Source organism: Papio anubis, chromosome 17, assembly GCF_008728515.1.
Source record: "Papio anubis isolate 15944 chromosome 17, Panubis1.0, whole genome shotgun sequence".
Lineage (NCBI taxonomy): Eukaryota > Metazoa > Chordata > Mammalia > Primates > Cercopithecidae > Papio > Papio anubis.
The window spans coordinates 49,446,348-49,468,725 of record NC_044992.1 but is presented as its reverse complement, the minus strand read 5'-3'; the positions used below and the strand labels follow the sequence as shown (position 1 = coordinate 49,468,725).

At 47.1% G+C, this 22,378-nt stretch overlaps 1 protein-coding gene across 4 annotated transcripts in view; it reads left to right on the top strand.

Moving 5' to 3' along the window:
- STAT5B (signal transducer and activator of transcription 5B) overlaps positions 1-22,378 on the top strand; it is a 90,570-nt gene that overhangs the window by 156 nt on the left and 68,036 nt on the right. For 3 of the 4 annotated variants that reach the window (XM_021929199.2, XM_003913071.3, XM_021929198.2), the window contains exon 1: positions 10,918-11,128. The exons of the other annotated variant lie outside the window; for it this stretch is intronic. The gene's annotated coding sequence lies outside the window, so the exon portion shown is untranslated. Of the gene's footprint in view, positions 1-10,917; positions 11,129-22,378 lie in introns of those variants that run through there. 4 annotated transcript variants of the gene reach the window in all.

Genomic DNA, 22,378 nt, shown 5'->3' with positions numbered 1-22,378 from the left:
CAGGGCCACACAGTGGGCGCGTGACCTCACCAGCCGACTGTGATCCATAAACTAGCTAAAGCCCCCGTTCACCCAGCCTAGTTATTTATGAGGCTGGTTCTACCTTCAGAAAAGTCCAGGAAGGGACCGTCTTGAGTCCTCCCAACTTCGAAACTGCCTACAGGCCTTGCCACAGCAGTGAACATCCTGTCTACAGTCTCAGTCCCCCTCTCCAAGAGGCCCCTTCCCACGAGGCCCAAGGGGTTTGGTGAGGTCGGGCTGGACGCCTTCCATCCCCTTTGCCCAGCTTCCCTCTCCTCTGGGCCTCCCCTCTGCCTGGCAGCGGGTTGGCAGCACCAGAGGAGGGGCCAGCCCAGCTGCCCACTCACAGCACAGCTGAGCCAAGACTTCATGTCCTGGGCTGGGGGTGGGGGGCGGGTGCATCTCATCTGCCTCCCTCCCCATCTGCTTCTCAGAGCTGCCCTTTTCTCTCCATTCCCACTCTCCCTTCTTGCCCCTTACTACCTCTCCTGGTTTCATTCTTTTAACTTCAGAGGAAAAAAAAAAGAACTTTAAAGCTGCAGAAGCCAAAATGTCTGGGTTCTCCCCACCTTCCCTGTGTGGTCACAGTGTCTTCGTTGGCAGGATCACGAGGAAAGGAATTGAAAACTCTAAGGGGGTGCATGGAGGATGTAGGGAAGCCTTGCTTCCCAGATACTCTGCAGGGGGCCCCAGGGAGGAGGAAGTATAGCCCCTCTCCTCTCCTTTCCCACTCTGAGCAATGGATTTGGCAGGGGAGGGTCAGACACAGAGCTAGGGGGTCACCTGGAATGAAAGCCAAGTGCCACAGCTGGAAATGACCATAAAGATGATTTACAAGTGGAAAAACAAAGGCCAGACGGGGGAAGTGACTTCGCCACTGTCATGCAGCCTGTCGGTGGCTGGATACAAACCCATTGCCACATTTGGGTGGATCCCACTTGGCACCTGTGCCCTCCAGCAGTTCCCTTCAGGCAGGTGTGGAAGTCAGTTGATGGGAGCAGATTCCTCAGGTTTTCAAGTCCTCTCGGCCAGGTCTGGAGGGCAGAGGGCCACCCTTGCCATGCACTGACATCTGGGCACCTGACAGGGTGGGGGTGCCTGCTTAAGAGAGGGGGTCCTGCCTGCTCTCTTCCAGGCAGCTGCCTCTCTAGACTCCTCCTCCAGGGCCTGCAGAGGCCTGTTGCTCCAGCAGGCAGCCCTACCCACCAAACATCTGTCTTGGTTGGGCTGGGCTTGGCTTTAGTGTGGGTAGTCCTAGGTCCTAAAAAGCTAGCATTGAGATGCCAGAGAACAGAACGGGAAGGATGGGCCTAAAAGGGTGTGTGGCTGTGTTTTCAGAGCCCTCCTATGCCACCCACCCCCTGACCCTGTGCCCAGTGGCTGTGCCCTTGTTTGACAGTCTCCTCATTTGGTCTCTGACTATAAGGCCCCGAATATCTGTGTCTTTCATTGCATATTTCCCCCTCTGGCTATTTTTTTTTTTTTTTTTTTTTTGAGATAGAGTTTCACTCTTGTTGCCCAGGCTGGAGTGCAATGGCTCGATCTCGGCTCACAGCAACCTCAGCCTCCCAGGTTCAAGCGATTCTCCTGCCTCAGCCTCCCGAGTAGCTGGGATTACAGGCATATGCCACCACTCCTGGCTAATTTTGTATTTTTAATTTTGTATTTTTAGTAGAGGCAGGGTATCTCCATGTTGGTCAGGCTGGTCTTGAACTCCCAACCTCAGGTGACCCACCCGCCTCGGCCTCCCAAAGTGCTGGGATTACAGACATCAGCTACTGCGCCCAGCCCCTCCTCTGGCTTTTATTCTCTCTGTGTCTCTCCCTGTCTCATTAGGTCTCCATCTGGTTCTCTGATTCTGTCTAGGTTTCTCTCCATTTCTTTGTGCCTGTTCTCCCTTTGAGATGCAGTGGGGAGGAGGAGGAGCTGCGGAACTTTCCCAAGATGGGCAAAGGGCACCCAAGGGAGTAGAGGGAAGGGTGTCAGAGTTGGGTTAAGGGAAGAGGTGACTGTAGTCGTGGCTTGAGATAACACAACTACCTGAAAATGTCAAATTTGGGGTTTCTTTTTGCTTTCAGTCCCCTGGTTTGGCCTCTGCGATTTCCCACCACAAAGTACCCTGGTGGTTCTGGGGAACCAGACTGTGGAGGAGAAAACTGAGGCCACGGGATGGGGGTTCAGGAAGATCAGAAACTGTCGAGGGTCTTACTGAGCTGGGGTCTGAGGCTGGCCTCCTTGCCCCTAATTGCTCTTCACCCCCAAATCCAAGTCACAGCATTAGATGGGGAGTGAGGAAAGATTTTAGAAATCTTACAGAAATATATTTCCCAGGCTGGGTGCAGTGGCTCACTCCTATAATCCCAGCGCTTTGGGAGGCCAAGGTGGGAGGATCACTTGAGGCCAGGAGTTTGAGACCAGTCTGACCAACATGGTGAAACCTCGTCTCTACTAAAGATATAAAACAATTAGCCGAGCGTGGTGTCACGCACCTGTAATCCCAGCTACTTGGGAGGCCGAGGCACAAGAATCTCTTGAATCCGGGAGGCGGAGGTTGCAGTGAGCTGAGATTGTGCCCCTGCACTCCAGCCTGGGCAACAGATTGAGACTCCGTCTCAAAAAAAAGAAAAGAAAAAAGAAAAAAAAAAAGAAATATATTCTCCAAAAGAAGACCTCCTATATTTTATTAGGAATAATAATAGTCTGCAGCCTAGGCTGCAGTTGGCACACTATATTCGTATCCTGAACTACATTGAGGCGCATTTGTGTACAAACATGGTTGTGCTCTTCAACTCAATGGATCCTTTCAATAACCTTGAAGGCAGTCAGAGCCAGAATCACACCCTTTGATTAGTCCATGAAAGAAACCTGCCCAAAGCTGTTTGGCCAGTAAGTGCACATATGGCACCAGGATCCAAGTTGCCAGGCCTTGTTAGCAGGGTCTCAGTATAACCTTTCTAGGGTTCCCCAAGCCAGGCACACACCAGGAGAGTGAAGAGGCCTCCCTGGGCTGGGCTAGCCCACCACTCTTCTGTGGTGCGGAGCATAGCACCTCCATTCTCACCCAGCCTACACCTCTGCTCTCTTGAGTGGGACAGTGTGCTCTGTGCACACTTACATGAAGGTGGGTTTGAGTTTATGGATTAAAAGAATTATCCCAAAGGGCCAGGCGCGGTGGCTCACACCTGTAGTCCCAGCGCTTTGGGAGGCCGAGGCAGGTGCATCACCTGAGGTCAGGAGTTCAAGACCAGCCTGATGAAACCCCGTCTGTACTAAAAATCCAAAAATTAGCTGGGCGTGGTGGCGCATGCCTGTAATCCCAGCTACTTGGGAGGCTGAGGCAAGAGAATCACTCGAACCAGGAAGGTGGAGGTTGCAGTTAGCTGAGATTGCGCCATTGCACTCCAGCCTGGACAACAAGAGTGAAACTCCATCTCAAAAAAGAAAAAGAGAGAATTATCCCAGGTCCCCTTTCTACCTTGCCCTTGGCGATCAGGTCTGCCCATGCCCCTACCCTGGGGAGAACAGACTGAGGTCACCTTGACCTGACCTTCCTTGGGGGTGGAGGGAGGTGTACAGAGATGCCTTTGTTTCCTGTGCTCCAAGTCCCTTCTTCAAGGAGAGTTCCTGTTACATGGGAGCCAGAGGGGAGGTGGGGTGGGGGTGAACGGCCTTCCCAAGAAAGCTGGAGGCTTTCTAGGAAGTATCTCTTTGCCCTGCGGCAGAGGGGAGAAGCCCTGGAGCACTTAAACATCCGCTTCACCCCCACCTTGCCTCTGCTTGGACAGTCTACCTGCACGCCAGCCCTTCCGGAGAAGGCTTCTAGAAGTGGGGCCATGGGCCCATGCTCAGAGTACACCCCACCTCTGAGGCCAGGCCCTGGGACCTCCCTGTAGAAATGCCACCCCTATTCTTGTCCATGAAGACAGAGCAGGACCTAGGGAGGGTGTGTGTTTATATGAAAAGGGTGAGGAATTCTTGCACATTTGGGGGAAGGGAAGGAGCTGCTGGAGTTCGGGTGAAGCCCGTTCCTGCAGCTGTCCCCTATCCACCACTCTTCAGGGAAGTCGCCTTACAATGAAGTCACCAAGAGAACACAGGCCATCCTGCCTGAGGCATAGTGACTGTCCTCTGTTTCTGGGAATAGCGTGAGGGGAAGGGTGTGGGGCTGGACAGGGTGGGTAGGAGGGGAGTCCTGCCTCCTCTGCCCAGCTGCCCAGCCTGCCTGCCTGGGGGAGAGGCTTGTAGGCCGGTTTCTTTCTGGACAAAGAGAAGAGGATGCAGAGTCTGTGCCAGGTTCACATTTCCCAGCCAGTCAGGTGGGCAGGAGGAGCCCACCCTTTGCAGCCCCCTCATCGCAGGGCCAGGCCCAGGATCCTGGAGAGATGAGAGAGGGCACACAGAGCCAGGCAGCTGAGTGGAATTGGCAGTGTCCTGAACGGCCCTGGGTCAAACCTGGCTTCTCATCCTCATCCATGATGACTATCAGGCCTCTCTTCCCGCTGAGCTAGTTTCTCCTCCTTACAGCCCAACAAGAAATCTTTTGTGCCTCGGCAGGCCCAGGACCCGATCTCAAGCCCTCTGAGGGTTGTGTGCGAGGGGGCTGAGCATCTTTCACGACACCTCCCAGTACACTGCCACTTTCCTTTGTTATGACTGGAGGGGATTCCTTTCTGTACAATCTGTTTCTCATTGTTTCTTCGTTTCTTTAGTCTCAGATCTACCCACATCTTCCTTGCTCCAAGCCTCAAAAAAGTGCTTCAGCCAGGCCGTTCCCCTTACACTGGCCTCTCAACTCTAAGCACTAGCCCCTTTCATTCCATCTACCTGGAATGTCATTCCTCCCTTGGCCACCTGGTAAAATTGGCTTCATCTTTCCTAGGGTTAGTGTGGCCTAGAGGAAAACACAAAGGCTTTGGAGTCATAAGGTCCTGGTGCAGACCCTGGCTCTGCTGTAGGATCTTGAATGAGTGAGTCTGCCTCTTGGATCTAAGCGTCCTCCACTTGTAAAGAAATAGCAAGACCCACTGCCAGGATTTCTGTTAAGACCCAGTCACAGGCCGGGCGCAGTGGCTCATGCCTGTAATCTTAGCACTTTGGGAGGCTGAGGCGGGTGGATCACCTGAGGTCAGGAATTTGAGGCCAGCCTGACCAACCTGGCGCAGACTCTGCACGGTGAAACCTTGTATCTACTAAAAATAAAAAAATTAGCCAGGTGTGGTGGCAGATGCCTGTAATCCCAGCTACTTGGGAGGCTGAGGCAGAAGAATCACTTGAACCTGGGAGGCGGAGGTGGCAGTGAACTGAGATCGCACCACCGCACTCCAGCCTGGGTGACAGAGTGAGACTCTGTCTAAAAAAAAAAAAAAAAGAGTCAGTGCCTGGTGCATTGTAGGTGCTCAGAGGCCTTGGCCAGTAGAGCTGGGTGTTTTCTCCTCTGCCCTTCAATCCCACCTGTATTACAGGCCCCTTCTTATGGCCCTAACACACTGCCTAAAGGGCTATGTCCCACTGCTTGTCCACAATAGAGGCTTCATAGATATTTGTTGGATTAATGAAGGCCCCTAAAACAGCACAGAACTTCCGGAGCTCTGACAGTTCAGGGCAGCCCCCTGTTCACTGACCGCCCCCACCATGGTTCCCAGAAGGCTCCCCTCCGGCTGCCCTGGCCTCTGCCTGCTCTGGTCCCACTGACCTGCTTTTCCATCCACAGTGGCGGCAGCAGCCTCATCTTTGCCTGGTGCTGGGCTGAATTTTGAGTTCTTAACCTGCCCAGCAAGCCAGCAAGATACTGGCTGCAGTGGCACTCTGCTCCCTCCTCTGTGTCTGCCCCACCCTCCCTGGATAATGCTGCATCTCCCCAGGACTCTGGGTGGAGAGGGCCCAGTGACCCTGTCCCAAGAGGCGGGGTCGGGGATCCTTGGCCTTTCCAGAGAGCCAACCCTTTAGCCTTTAGCTCTGACTGGAAGGGAGCCCAGATCGGTGAGACACACAGGAGCAAGACTGAGAGCGGGTGTGTGAGACTCTCCAGGTGGCGAGTCCTCCATGCATCTGCACATCCATCGCTCCTGCCCTCTCCCCTCCCCTCCATGTGACAAAGCACCGGCTCTCTCCTGGCCCAGCACACTGGCTGGGATTGGGCTGAGGGAAAGAAAGACAGAAAATACTTTTTTATCAAGTGCCAGGCACGGTGCTTAGTTGCCTTCACAAATACTCTCCTTTTTCCTTTAAAAAAACCGTGCATTTTCCTAATGTTTTAATAGGGAGCATCTGCACATGGGGTATGTATTTTGTAACAAAAGATTCAAAAGGGTATGTGGTGAAAAGTTAGTCTCTGCCCTTTCCTGTCCCCCAGGGCCTTTCTGGAGGGGCAACAACAGTTGCTAGGGTCTTTTGTGCATTTAAATGCACAGAAGGATTCTGTGCATTTAAAACAGATATTACACTTTACCTCCACACTATGACTTACACATGATGGGAAACTGAGGTCTTCAGAGACATTAAGTACCTAGACCAAAGTCACACAGCTAGTAAGTTAGCAGAGCTGGGATTTAGAACCAGATCTAACTTCTCACCACCAATTCTCTGGCAGAAGTAAGCAGGGGCACTGACAGAGCCCTCCAAAACTGCAGAGCCCGTTCCAAACCGAGGCCACGCCATTCTGAGGCCTTGGAGATCTGGTGGCCCCACCTTCTTATCTGTTGAGTGTCCTATATCGTATCCACATGGCTCCAGGGTCCTGTACTGACCTATCCCCCTATGGAAGGATTCATCCCCATAGGGAAAAAGGGATGTTCCCACAGTGCCCTTTCTTAGCAAATGTGTGGCCAGTGGTCGCCCAGGGTCAGCCTGACTCCTGGGATGCAGGAGGGAAGCCACAATAACAAAGGTCTCTGGTTTCTGGCCGCAGGGGATCATGGTTGTGGCTTCAATGATGTTCCCAGAAAATGACCTCATGATCTCTGAGGCAGGAGTGAGGGAAGATGTGAAGTAGGGGAGCTGCCTGCTCTGAGAGCCATGTGTTCATCCATGAGAGAGAGAGGGGAGGAGGCTGCGGGCAGTCCTGGATGAGAGCAGGGGCATGCATGGACAAGAGCTGCGGACTAGACCCCCAGGTTCTTCCCCCAAGCCTCTCTCCTGGCTCAGGCCAGTGCACTAAGGGATGAGGCTCTCCAGTGGACATTGCTGCATCTTCCAGGTACCTCCTTGGGTCATTCCCTCTGGGTTGGACTGTGGGGTCTTTCAGGATCCTAGCTTCCTGTTCAATTTCTTTCTTTCTGTCATGTCTTAAGTCTGGTGTCCCCTCAACTTAAGGGAATATGTTCCCGAGGCCTAGAAGAAGAGGGTCTCACCCCATCAGAACTGTCAAGCAGAGAAGCAGGTGTCAGGCCTTCCCGTCCCAGGATGACAACATTCTGTTTTGCTGAGGTAGTCACCCAGAACGTTCTGTCCTTGGCATCTGTGCACACACCCAGCCAGGTCTAGCTCAGCCAGGTCTAGCTTGGTGCCGGTGACCATCAGTCAGAGATGTGCCTAGAGATGGAAGAATCAAGAGGCATTCCCACCCACCCTTCAGGACATTTTTTTTTTTTTTTTTTCTGAGATGGAGTTTCGCTCTTATTGCCCAGGCTGGAGTGCAATGGTGCAATCTTGGCTCACCGCAACCTCCGTCTCCCAGGTTCAAGTGATTCTCCTGCCTCAGCCTCCCAAGTAGCTCGGATTACAGGCATGTAATCCTGTAATGGCACCACCATGCCCAGCTAATTTTGTATTTTTAGTAGAGACAGGGTTTCTCCATGTTGGTTGGTCTCGAACTCCCGATCTCAGGTGATCCACCCTCCTCAGCCTCCTACAGTGCTGGGATTACAGGTGTGAACCACCGCGCCTGGTCCCCTTCAGGACATTTAAACAAACCAGCTGGCTTGAGTCCTAGACCTTGGCGGGTCTTGGGAAGAGGAGTATTCATCTTAGCTGCTACTAAACACCACAGTAATAGTTAACCACTATATAGTGCTTTACAGGGAAGCACCTTCGTGTAGTAAACACTTACTTCTCGCAACCCGATGAGGTAGGTACTATCTCTATCACCACATTACAAACAAGAAGATAGAGGAAAACACACTCATGATTACCTGGCTCAAGGAATTGACAGAGTCTGGTTTGAGAACCTGTACTTTTTTTTTTTTTTTTTTTTTTTGAGACAGGTCTCACACTGTCTGTCGCCCTGGTTGGAGAGCAGTGGCACAATCATGGCTCATTACAGCTTCAGGCTGGGCACAGTGGCTCACAAATGTAATTCCAGCACTTTGGGAGGCTGAGGGGGGACGGCTGCTTGAGCCATGAGTTCTGGAACAGCCCAGGCAATATAGTGAGACCGTGTCTTTACAAATCTTTTTTTTTTTTTTTTTTTTGAGATGGAGTCTCACTCTGTCGCCCCAGGCTGGAGTGCAGTTGCGCAATCTCGGCTCACTGCAACCTCCGCCTCCCGGGTTCCAGCAATTCTCCTGCCTCAGCCTCCTGAGTAGCTGGAACTACAGACGCATGCCACCATGTCCAGCTAATTTTTGTATTTTTGGTAGAGACAGGGTTTCGCCATATTGGCCAGGCTGGTCTTGAACACCTGACCTTGGGCTCCCAAAGTGCTGGGACTATAGGCGTGAGCCACCGCGCCCAGCCTACAATAATTTAAAAAAATTATCTGGGAGTAGTGGTGCACATCTATGGTCCCAGCTACTCATGAGGCTGAGGCAGGAGGATTGCTGAGTCCAGGAGGTTGCGGTGAGCTGTGATTGTGCCACCACACTGAGACGTTTTTTTGTGAGACTCTGTCTCCAAAAAAAAAAAAAATAATCACACTCTTGACCTCCCGGGCTCAAGTGATCCTCCCACCTTAGCCTCCTCAGTAGCTGGGACCACAGGTGTGTGTCACCACACTGGGCTAGACCCTGTACTCTTAATGACTGCATAGTCCTTGTAGCCTCCATTTCCATTCCTAGAGCATAAGATTTGTACCAAAAATATTTATTGAGTGTCTGTTCTGGGCTTGAACATGAGTAGGGGGATTTAAAAGTGAATAAGATACTGTGTCTGCCCTTGGGGATAGAGACAGAAACATGAAAACATGAAATTGTCCTTCAACACAAGCAGCGCTGTAATAGAGACATGAACAACGCAGTGGGAAACAAGGAGGGAGGTCATGCTGCCTGAAGCAAATGTCACGGAATTGCAAGCAACAAGAAGGCAGGACATTCCAGGCAGAGGGAACAGCATGGTGCAGGGATGAAAGCTCACAAGAAAGAGAAACATGCGCCAGGTGCGGAGGCTGACGCCTGTAATCCCAGCACTTTGGGAAGCTGAGGCGGGCAGATCACAAGGTCAGGAGTTCGAGACCAGCCTGGCCAACATGGTGAAACCCCTAAAAAAATACAAAAATTAGCCGGATGTGGTGGCATGCGCCTGTAATCCTAGCTACTCAGGAGGCTGAGGCAGGAGAATCACTTGAACTTGGGAGGCGGAGGTTGCCGTGAGCTGAGACCTCACCATTGCACTCCAGCCTTGGGCAACAGAGAGCGACTCCGTCTCAAAAAACGAAAGAAAAGAAAAGAAAAAAGAAATAAGGAGAACATGGAGCGCCTGAGTGTCAAAACATCATGCATGGGCAGTGACTGTCAGGGAGGTTGCCAGAGAGCTTGGGGTTGGTTGGCCCATCCATCCTGCTTCCTGCTTCCTTCTCCGGCCTCCAAGCTCCCTGAACCTACTCTGTGCAAAGCACTGTGCCAGGTGTTGGCCCAGAGTGTGGGACTGGAGCAGTGGCCTGGGGAGGGGACAAGGGTTTTTTGACCAGCTGGAGACCTTTGTGGTTGGTGTCATTCTGGAGGTGAAGAAAAAGCCGCTGGAAAGAGCTGCCCAGGGAGGACTATGGGAGAACTTGCAACTCTGGGCCATCTCTGGACATGAACATTTTGCATACACACAGGGGAGCTGTGTGCGTCTGAGTGGGGCCAGGAGGGGTCCTTCTCTCTCTTTTGGCCCATGCAGCTGGGCTTCTGGAGCTTTCCTATGTCTTGCTTTGGTGCTAGTCCTTGGAGGGTTGCCAGGGAAACCGCTGGCCAGCTCCGGGAGAGAGACGAAGCAGAGGGGAGGAGAGTGGGTGACTCAGGCTGGCTTCCCACACACCACAACCCCTTACCCAGCACGTGGAAAGGATCTGGGGGACCCCCTTCCCCTGGATCCTACAGGTGACCCTGTTTATTCTTTCTTCTCTAGAGAGAGCAGTCCCTCCCGCAGCTCTGACTGGTGGGAGCCAGCCAGATTTCTCCAGGAAGGGAACCGGCCCCAGACGCCCCGTACCCTGTAGGTTCACCCTGGAACACTGACAGGTGCATTCGGCCTGGGTGAATGTGAACTCCTGCCGTGCCCATGCAGGCGGCAGGAGCCCTGGCTGAGACGCCCTCCCGGGGGCAAACCCAGGATAATTATTGATCGGGGCCGCTGTGGACTTCTGACCTCGGCCTGGGAGGGAGAGGACCCGGAACGCGGGCCTGGGCTCCCAGGGAGGGAGGTGGGCGGGCCGCGGAGGGGGCCAATCAACACGACCACGACAGTGCGCCCTAGCCCTGCCGGTGGTGGTCGACTCAACCCAAACAAAGCAGCATGTGCTTGCGGTGCGGGGTCGGCTAGGGAGCCGAGCCGGGAAGACACCCCACCGTCGCAGAAAGGGGGTGCGCGCGGCGCCGGCACCGCCCCGCCGAGCGCGCCGCCACCTCGGGTGCGCCGAGGGGGTCCGGGTCCCTCAGGAGCGGCCACGGAGGGGGCGCGAGAGACTAAGAGCGACCGAGGGCTGGCGAGCGCGCGCCGGGCGGAACCAGGAAGCGGGGCGCGCTCCGGGCTGCCAGCGGCGCGCGTACCCGGGCCTCCGCGCGTGAGCGGCGCGCGCGCCCCCGCGGGCCCCGGCGGGAGGAGAGTCGGCGGCCGGAGCCGTCACCCCGGGCGGGGACCCAGCGCAGGCGACTCCGCGCGGCGGCCCGGCCGAGGGAGGGAGCGAGCGGGCGGTCGGGCAAGCCAGACAGCGGGGCCGGAGCAGCCGCGGGCGCCCGAGGGGCCGAGCGAGGTAGGCGCTGCGGGGCGAGCCCGGGGCCCGGGGCCGGGGGAGCCAGGCCAGGGAGCCAGCCCGGGCGGGGCCCGCTCTCCAGCCGCTCAGCCACCCGTCAGGGCCGCGCCGCCGCCATCGCTCCCGGGCCGCGGTGGCTGCGCGTTGGGCGAGGGGCGCGCGCGGGGAGAGGGGGTCCGGGCTGGCTGCCGGGGAGGCTGGGGGCAATGCGGGGCGCGCGAGGGGGACGTGCGAACGCCGCGGCGCGTTGGGGGGCGTGCGCTTTAAAGGCTGCGTGCGCGTGTGTCCGAGTGGGTGTGTGGGGACCCCGCGCCGACCTCCTAGGAGCTCAGGGGGCTGCTGTCAGCCGCCTCACACTTTCACGTTGCAATTCCGAATAGCCCCAGCCGTCTTCCTTGCTTTAACTTCTTTTTTTCAAAAGAGGTGCCCGGGACTCCGGGGATGGGATGAGCCTGCGGGGGTGCCTGGTGCGGTGGGGGGTATTAGCAAAGCTTCAAGAAACAGGGCCTTATAAGGAGTCAAGACAACAAATACGAACGTTTCGATAAGACTCTGGGGGGCGGGATCCCACATCAGGACCCGCCAGGCCTGGGCTCGTTCGTGTGGCCGTGGGATGCAGTGTGCTTTTTCTTTCTAGTCAGGGATAAAGGGTTAAAAGTGCTCCTGGTGTCGGGGGTAGATATGGAGAGTCGGAAGGGGAGTTGTTGTATCACAAAAGCTGGTCTGAGGCTAAAGGAATCTGGCAAGATGGTCGGGGTGATCAAAGAGGAAAGAACTCACACGGAGCAAGAGGCGGTTGCAAACACTTGTAGCCAGCAGTGATGGAAAAGGCAAAGAAGAAAAACAAGTGCCAGCTTTTAGGAAGACGGGATTAATGAAAACCACAAGAATTTTAAAGGCTAAAAGAGATACCGATTCTCTCTTTCCCAAAGAGCCAGAGTCAGTTCTTTTCTTCTTGGTCCCTGTGATCCCGCCATAGCTTGTATCAAATAAATGGTGCCAAAAGTGGGTCAAAGAATGTTAGAGCTGGAAAGGAACCCAGCGATGATGCCACATTCTTGTACAAATGAGGAAACTGAGGCCCAGATAGGTGGAGTAAGTGACCTGCTCGGGTGACATGGCTGTTTGTTGAGTATCCAGGAAACTTCAAGGACTGAGATTCGTGCTCTTCCCAAAGCACCATGCAGTATATAGATCTTTGCCTAGATACAATTCCATACATTTTCTCTGCAGTGTCCTCAGGGAATGCCCTTTGAAAGGGCCAGCGTGACACCGAATATCATGCTTGGGCTTATGTCATTTTTTTCAGTCTTCAAGTGGTGTTTATGATCTGCTTGGATCTTAGGTTTCCAAAGCTGTTGGATAGCTGCCTGGGCCATAATAAGCTTTCAGCTGTTGGGTCTACATTATTTCAGATAATTTTGTTATCGTTCAATTAAGATAATAGAACTGTGCCTCTCTCCCCAACATTCTGTTATTGTCCATTTGCGTTATGTTCATTGCCTGTCAGTTCCTACGTGAGGATGTATTTTATTGAGTGTGCCTTTCTTGTTTTAAAATTTCATTTTGTGACACTGTAAATATTGGAGTGGTTCTGATCATTTCAAATGAGGAGAATCTTATTGATTGATTTTATTTTAAGGCTTCGGGTTGTTTTGTTTATTCATTTGGGTACTAGTTTCCATCTCATGGAAGATCATAGTTGTTGGAATGGACAGGGCTAAATGAGAGAAGGGGCTGTGGATTTAAAGAAAAACTTCCTATGTGACAATTTGTGTTATCTGTTACATTTAATTCAAACAACACCACGCCTTGGGTCAGGTAAGTGTGTTATCTAGGAGATGACTTGTTTGCTACTGTAGCCTCTGGAAGATGAAATTTCAAGCTCCAGATTGAGACACAGGGAAGGAATGGAGATTTTTGTTGTTGTAAAGCAAACCATCAGAAAAAAAAAAAGTTGATTTCTGTCACCAGCAGTTTGGTTATTGCATAACTTGAAGCTAAACTCTGCACAAAATCTTTGCTGTATACCCAACTAAATGAACTATCCCACCTTCTCATCAGTTCTCACCTTTTCAGTGCTTGCATTTTTTTTGCCCACAGGTTGTTAATATGGATTGTGTTAAGAAATTTAAGGTGTGTACTTCCTAGTATGTATGACAGTAGGAGAAAAATGTGCTATCATCGTTTGGAGTGTTACAACATAAATATTTTGGTCAACACTTCCTATCCTGCTCTGACTTTTCATCTCATCTCCATTTTCTTCCTCTCTTGATTGTTTTTATGTCATTTACATATGTAAAAGCCACATCAAGACTAAAGTTGCCGCTTATTACTTTTTGATACTTAAGTCTAGTTTTTTCACATCATAGTATTGTTAGTATTCAAATTGTCTGTAATTTTTGTTAGGCTTATATATTATGAATCCATTTGTTGTGGTTTATTTGGCTTGTTGTTATGTAGGCAGGTGACACAGTAGTCTTATGGTAAAAGGAAGACGTTATAGATAGGTAAATAACATGCTCAAGATTAGATGCAGGTTACAGGTGGAATCGAAGGAAGACTGTTTTCATGTCCTACAAACATGTCTGTATCTCATAAAGTTATTCACAGATTTCTGGACATTCTCTCTGTGACACATTTTTTCCCTTTCTGTTAAGAGTGTAGATTACTGCATTATTCCTACAAAAGGAAGCAAAATAACCCTAGTTTGTATGATTTTTCTGATAATTTGAAACTTATTCTTTTAAAAAGCTATCTGGCAATTCCAGGTTACTGGACTCTTCAGAAGAATATCCTTTTATTTTGATACTATGACGTATCAAAGTATCAAAATACTTTAACTGTGCAACTTAATAAAAGTAATGCTTCAGAGTTAGCTCCACACTATTGCTGTCCTCAAACGTGTGGTATTTAAAGGAAGAAAATGTTTTTAATTCTGCGCTTTGTGAATAGAACTCTTCTAAAATCAGAAGTGTTTTTTTTCCCCTGCAATGTTGGAAAAACAACAGTTTTATGCTTGTTTCTGGGAATAAGAAAGTCAAACTTAACAATCTAGTTTCCATTGATCAGACAGTTTTTGTACTTAAATTTAAGTTGTAAGCATCAGAGTGATAAACATTTTTAAAAACTGTATTCACTCTTAATTATAGTGGCCTTATTTGAAGTAAAATCTTGACATTGGGTGTTTTATTAGTGATGATCCTCTGCTACTGAAAAGCCTATGTCAGTTTGGAGAAGATTTTGCACGTCTAAATCTATGCCGTTTTTACCAATCAAAAGAGAAGAGTAATTTACAGGTGTTAGATTTTTAGTTGGTTGAATGAGACCCTCACTTTTGATGGTTTCAGAGTTGAAACGACGATTTATTACTTTTGTTAGTTTGGGTCACACCCTTCACTTCCTTGGAAGGTATCTTTGAGGTTTGGTTTCCTTTTTTTTAAATGGTAATATTGGGGTGGGGGTGCTTCCTGTTTGTATTTTCAAAATTAGGTCCACATGTTAACCTTCTTGTAGTGTCACATTTTTATTTTAAACTTATACAGACAAACATCAGATGCCATGTGGTTTGTCTCTGACCCTTTGCGCTACTTCATGACAGCTTTACTGAGTGAAGCCTGAATACCCAATCGGGAAGGCAAGATGTTCTTGTCTTTTCCCAACTCTCTTCAAAGTTTAACAGCCTTAGAACAGCAACAAAAGCACAATTAACAGAAAAATGGAGGTGCTGCTATCTGTTTCCTCGCAGGTACTTGGAAAATGTACAGCACTAAGATAGAGTTGAAACATGTTATGTAGAGCCTTGAATGTCGGTGCTTAAAAGAGGAGTTGCCCTGGGTTTACATGATACAGAACCCCATGGTTTATATTAAGTAGTAATGATAGCCATTTTTCTGGACTCGCCTAAAAGCCATACACAGTGTCATGGAAAAGAGTTAAGAACGAGGCGAAATTTAGGGTATGGTAGTAGAGCCGAGGAGGAATCACCTTCAGCCTTAAAACTCTTCCCTGACTCTCCTGGATAACTTATGTGGTAGGTCACTTTTTTTTTTTTTTGAGACAGGTCTCGCTCACAGGCTGCCCAGGCTGGAGTGCAGTGGCCAGATCTCAGCTCACTGCAGCTCCACCTCCCCACGCCATTCTCCTGCCTCAGCCTCCCCGAGTAGCTGGGACCACAGGCGCCCGCCACCTCGCCTAGCTAGTTTTGTGTTTTAGCCCATTAGAGACGGGGTTTCACCGTGTTAGCCAGGATGGTCTCTCGATCTCCTGACCTCATTGATCCTGTCGGCCTCCCAAAGTGCTGGGATTACAGGCTTGAGCCACCACGCCAGCCATGGTAGGTCACTTTTAATATAAATGTTGCAGGATGAGTTAAGTGGAACCTTGAGAAATATGTGTAGATTGTTTCAGTGATTAAAGCAAGTGTTCTTTTCCTGGCCTTTAACTCGCTTTATTCTAAGAAGTGTAATGACTAAATAGACTCCTAATTGAATTGACATTCAGATGTGTTTGCAGTTCAGGGGGAGTTTACCTTTTCTAAATTTTCATTTGGATCACATTACTAAAAACAGTATTGCATTAGCATGGTGCATAATTATGTAGAATTCAATTTGCAAATGAAGTTAATACTTGGAGTATCTTGACTTCCTATTCCCCTGCTGCCCCAATATTCAAGAAAGGAGAAGTTATAATTTGTCACATACAAGATAGTTTCTTCTTTAGGTTTATTCTTAATGACTATGTCCATTTTCACATGGATGACACCATTGAGATGATGAATACTTGTATTGATTGATAAGGAACATTCATCTTTTTCTACCTGCTTTTGGAAGCTAGCTTGCAAAATCTACTACAACATTCACTCTTCATGTATTCTTCTATTACCTTTAGTACCCTGAATAACCTTTTTAAAAATTTTTGCACCTATTATGAAGAGAAATAGCTTCATATTCTATGCTAGTTTTTTGAGGTGCTTGTGCTGACTCATTTTTTAAATTATACTAAGATACAGAGCATGGTTTGAGAGCAGTAATGAGATTCTCAGAAAATATGAAAACTTTCCTTTCTGACTAGTTAGAGAAAGGTTGGGGAAGACAAGGGGAAATACATCAATGAGCCAATCAATTATTGTTATTTGTTGGGATTAATTTGGTGACTAATACTTTTAATGCCCATCAGGCTACTAAATGTGAATTTGGCTTTACCCTGTAATGATAACAGGACAAACCCAACAGCTTTCTAACATTGCTTGTTTTCCCCTGGTAGGGGATTTCTTTGCATATGGGAAATCAGGCCGAAGTTGCCAGTAACAGCCACATCCATGATTTGTATTAAAAATAAGTATTCATCATTCTGGGCTAGAGCTCTGCTTACCACGGCTCACCTGGGAAAATATTCTGATTATGTATCTAATCATTATGATGCCATCTTTCAAGAGGTGAGCAGACAATGAACAACTCCTTCAAATTATGTTCAAAACCTAGAGTTTGAGAAAATGTTCCAATGCCTTCAAGTATGAAAATAATAAAAATATTACTTAATGCTTACCGTTCACTGACAGTGTGCTGGGCAGACATTGTTTTCAGTTCTGGCCGTGTGTTAACTCGTGATTCTCAGAGGAGTGGGTATTATTCCCAGATGGAAGATGAAGAAATGGCCACAGAGAAGTTAAGTAATTTGTCCAAGGTCACATTACTGGTCTTGGCAGGGCTGATTCCAGAGGCTGCATCCCTAACCTAGTGTACAGCAAAGGCAAGCTGGCCACTGCCGCTTTGTTATAAGGCATTTTGTTTCTTTGAGGCTTATATTTCTTTGTGTTCCCAAATGGAGTCTTGTTGGTTTTTGAATAGAAAATATTTTTATATGTTTAGGATTTTTTTAATGTTGATGAAGATGGTGATAAATATTTTTCCAATTAAGGTATATAATTCTGGTGGAAATTATATTAAAGCAGAGAAAGTCTTAATTTTTATTATAAGTTGTCTTTCGTTCTTCTTCCCCTAGCATTACCATATACATCATAGAAGAAGAGCTATAAGCTGTCTCCTTGGCCTCTGTTTACAAACAAAAGGATCATTTGTGCCAGTGTAGTGGGTTTGTGTTGACATACACATCTGTACTGAGAACTCAACAATCCTACTCATTTTATTTACAACTTTATTTTGAGGGGATTTCTGGTCCGATTCTTGTTGCATTAAAGCTTTTTAGAGCTATTAGTCATGATTTCTGAGATAGATTTAAGAATTTTACTTATTTGGGGTAATTTTTTATTATTATTATTTTTTGAGATGGAGCCTCGCTTTGTCACCCAGGCTGGACACCCTCTGTCTCCTGGGTTCAAGAGATTCTCCTGCCTCAGCCTCCCAAGTAGCTAGGACTACAGGCGTGTGCCACCATGCCCAGATAATTTTTGTATTTTTAGTAGAGACAGGGTTTTGCCATGTTGGCCAGGCTGGTCTTGAACTCCTGACCTCAGATCCTCCCGCCTCGGCCTTCCAAAGTGCTGGGATTACAGGTGTGAGTCACTGCGCCCGGCCTATTTGGGCCAATTTTTAAGACAACTGAACTATTTTATGTTTAGAGCTCTGCAAAGGCCATTAGAAAATAGTCTCAGATTTTTTTATTTTTTTTTTTCCATTTATGATAGTTACTTTCTCTCAGCACTTTTCCTTGGGAGTGGATTGTGAAGTTAAGTCTTGGAGACAGAATTCACAACCCTAAAGTGTAGTGCTTTAACTTGGGGAGATCAAGTCACAGACAAGAAGAACTTCAGTTCGCTGTGCAGAGAGTATAAACTTGTTCAAATAAACAGAGGATGTTAGCTTCCAGGATTGTCAACTGTCACCTTTGACCAGGGTTGAATTTTCTTTGAATGTTGACAGAAGTTACAATGTCAGTGGAAAAAGCTTAATGTGAGGTATCTATAACTCAGAATTTCCTTATGTTTGTGTCAGTGAGATCCTACAATTGAAGCTGTTTCTTTTTTTCTGTGTCTGATGAGTTTTAAAAGCCTTCACTGGGGTTTTCCAGCCTTTAGGTGAGAGTAAGTTAAAAAGTTTGTGAAAAACTATTTTCTGTTGTCTAAAATTCAGAGCCTAGGTCGGGCCCAGTGGCTCACGCCTGTAATCCTGACACTTTGGGAGGCCAAGGTGGGCAGATTACTTGAGGTCAGGAGTTGGAAACCAGCCTGGCCAACATAGTGAAACCCCATATCTACTGAAAATACAAAAATTAGCCGGGTGTGGTGGCGCACGCCTGTAATCCCAGCTACTCAGGAGGCTGAGGCAGAAGAATTACTTGAACCCAGGAGGCAGAGGTTACAGTGAGCTGAGATCGCGCTACTGCTCTCCAGCCTGGGAGACAGAGCAAGACTCCATCTCAAAAAAATAAATAAAATAAATAATTTCAGAACCTATAGCTGGTGGCAAGTCACTGTTTTTGGAGGAGTGGGATTTTAAAAAAATCTAACCTGGGCTAAATGTTAAGCTACATTAATACATGTCATTGTAGCCTGTATAAAAAGACACTTGAACATTTAATCTGTTAAGGTACTAAAAATTGGTTCATCAGTTTTGTAATATAGCATTCATTCTACAGTATATTTAAATAGGTAAAATATTCTGTTAGAAATAATGCTAATTCTTTTTTTTTGTTTAGTGTTTCTAAAAATCTTTTGGCCATCTTTTAGATTTAGGAAAAGTAGCAAATTAGAGATCTACAGAAATCTACAGCTCTTTAAAAATGAAACAGTTTACCCTGTGAATTTGTTTTCAGGATTTGTGATCTGTTTCTGATGCCAGAAAGGTGAGACTCCTATCTCATTTCTGATAGAAAGTGAGGGAAAGCTATGTGTAGTGAGAACTGGATACTAGATTCTTATCCCAAAAGGTATGGAAGGTTTAATATGTAAGGATACAATGTAAATAGTCCCTCTTTTTGTATTTTCCTTTGGTTATTGTTATATAACTATAGTCGTGTGTCACTTAATGATACATGGTGACAAAGTTCTAAGAAATGCATTAGGCGATTTTGTCATTGTGGTACCATCATAGAGTGTACTTACACAAACCTAGATGGTAAACCCTACTCCACACCTAGGCTGTATGATAAAGCCTATTGCTCCTAGACTACAAACCCATATAACATGTTACTGTATTGAGTACTGTAGGCAATTGTAACACAAGGGTAAGTATTTGTGTATCTAAACATATCTAAATATAGAAAAGGTACAGTAAAAACATGGCATAAAGGATAAAAAATGGTACATCTGTATAGGGTACTTACCAGGAACAGAGCTTGCAGGACTGGAAGTTGCTCTGGGCAACTCAGTGGGTGAATGGTGAGTGAATGTGAAGGCCTAGGACATTACTGTACATTACTGTACATTTTAAAAATACGTCTGGTTAGGCTACACTAAATGTATCTTGAAAATTGTTTCTTTCTTCAATAATAAATTAACCTTAGCCTGCTGTAATACTTTTACTTTGTACACTTTTTACTTTTTTTTTTTTTTTTTTTGAGATGCAGTCTTGCTCTTGTCGCACAGGCTGGAGTGCAGTGGCGCTTCTGACCTCAGGTGATCCACCCACCTCGACCTCCCAAAGTGCTTGGATTATAGATGTGAGCCACCGTGCCCGGCCAGCTGTTTACTTTTTTTTTTGAGATGGAGTCTCGCTCTGTTGCCCAGGCAGGAGTGCAGTGGTGCGATCTTGGCTCACTGCAAGCTCTGCCTCTCGGGTTCACACCATTCTCCTGCCTCAGCCTCTGGAGTAGCTGGGACTACAGGCGCCCGCCACCACGCCTGGCTAATTTCTTTTTGTATTTTTAGTAGAGACGGGGTTTCACCGTGTTAGCCAGGATGGTCTCGATCTCCTGACCTCGTGATCCGCCCGCCTCGGCCTCCCAAAGTGCTGGGATTACAGGCTTGAGCCACCGCGCCCGGCCAACTCTTTGCTTTTTTATACTTTTAAATTCTTTTGTGATAACACTTAGCTTAACACATAAACATGTACGGCTGTACAACAGTATTTTCTTTCTTTATGTTTTTATTCTTTTACTTTATCTCTTTTTAAAAAAATTTTAATTTTTCAAAACTTCACAAACTTTTTCTTAGAAGTGAAGACATAAACACACACATTAGTTTAGGCCTACACAGGGTCAGGGTCATCGGTATCACTGTCTTGCACCTCCACATCTTGTTCCACTGAAAGGTCTTCAGGGGCAGTAACACATATGGAGCTGTCATCTCCTATGATAACAATGCCTCCTAAGGACCTGCCTGAGGCTGTTTTACAGTTAACTTTTTTGTTTTAGTAAGTAGAAGGAGTACACTCTAAAATAATGATAAAAAGTATAGAAAATACATAAACCAGTAACATAGGCATTTATTATCATTATCAAGTATTATGTACTGCACGTAATTGTATGTGCTAGACTTTCACATGACTGGCAGTGCAGTGGGTTTGTTTATACCAGCATTGCAACAAACGTGAGTCATGCATTGCATTACAACATTATGATGGCTACAGCGTCACTAGAGGATAGGAATTTTTCAGCTACATTTTATTATCTTTTGGGACCACAGTCATATATGTGGTCTGTCATTGACTGAAACGTCATTACGTGGTACCTGACTACATATATGGAAACCCACCCTGAGTGTAGTCATGTTTTACAAATGGGGCCATCTTGCTGTGAGTTCAGATGTCAACTAAAAATACTAATTTCATTTTAATGTATGAAGAGATTGGCCTTTCTCCTCATGTTGAAGGTATCAAAACAAAATAGAAAATATTTGGCTTCCTGAGTGGCATGGCTACAATTCACATGCTGAGTTGGTGATGAAGCAACATCCCTTGACTTTGCAATACCAGAAAAATGCATATAATTAAAAAAAAAAAAAAAAGAGACAGGGGTCTTGCTGTGTCTCCCAGGAGATCCCTCCCACCTCCACCTCAGCCTCCCACAGTATTGGGATTACAGGAATGAGTCACTGCACTGGGCCAAAAAGCATATAATTTTAAGGGAATGAGTTCTTTTTTTTCTTTTTTAAGATAGTGTCTTGCTCTGTTGCCCAGGATGAGTGAAGTGTGCCAGGAATGGGTCCTTAAATAAGAAAACTTATTACTTTAGACACACATTTAAAATTTTGTCCAAAATGTGATATTCTCAAAATGTATGGTTTTGAATTTTATTTATTATTTTAATTTATTATTATTATTTTTTAAAGAGTGAGGTCTCACTATGTTGCCCAGGCTGGTCTCAAAGTCCTGAGCTCAAGTGATCCTCCCACCTCAGCCTCCAGAATAGATGGGACTGCAGGTGTGAGCCAGTGAGCCTGGCTAGTTTTGAATTTTTATTACCCAAATATGAAGAGGTCTAGTTTGCACAGAACTTAACATTACATTCCAGTTTTGTTGGTAAATTTGAACAGGATATAAGTGGCTTTAATAAATAACTAATAAAAGAAGATATATCTTCTTATAGATATACATACATCTTTTTATATGTATACATAAATATTTAAAACTTCTTTATGCCAAAAAATGCCAGAAACCAAAGCTAAGTGACAAAATAAGAAAAATATTTCTAACATATATGACAAAGCATTGTGGGTAAATATTTGTAATATATAAGTAATCTATATAAGTAGTAATAGAAAATGAACAAAAGAAAAACTACAGATAGCCAATAATCATGTGAAACAGTATTCGCCTATACTAGAAATCAAGAAATGCAAATAAAAATGACAAGTTTTTTCAGTTAACAGATTTATGAAGACTAAAAATATTGAAAAATAAGGGCAGTGTTGCTTGGGAATGTGATACTTTCATGCTCATTGGTTGAAATGTAAATTGGTGCTCTTTTTGGAGGGCAGTTTGATATATGTATTGAGAGTCTTAAGAGTGCATACTCAGGCCGGGCATGGGAGCTCACGCCTGTATTCCCACCACTTTGGGAAGCTGAGGCAGGCAGATCACGAGGTCAGGAGTTCAAGACTATTCTGGCCAACATGGTGAAACCCCATCTCTCCTAAAAATACAAAAATTAGCTGGGCATGGTGGCGCGTGCCTGTAATCCCAGCTACTCGGGAGCCTGAGGTTGTCAGAGGTTGAGGGAGTCAGAGATTGCAGTGAGCCGAGATCGCATCACTGCACTCCAGCCTGGTGACAGAGTGAAACTCCGTCTCAAAAAAAAAAAGTACATACCCTTTGACTTAGCAGTTTCATTTAGATGAATTTCATTCTAGGA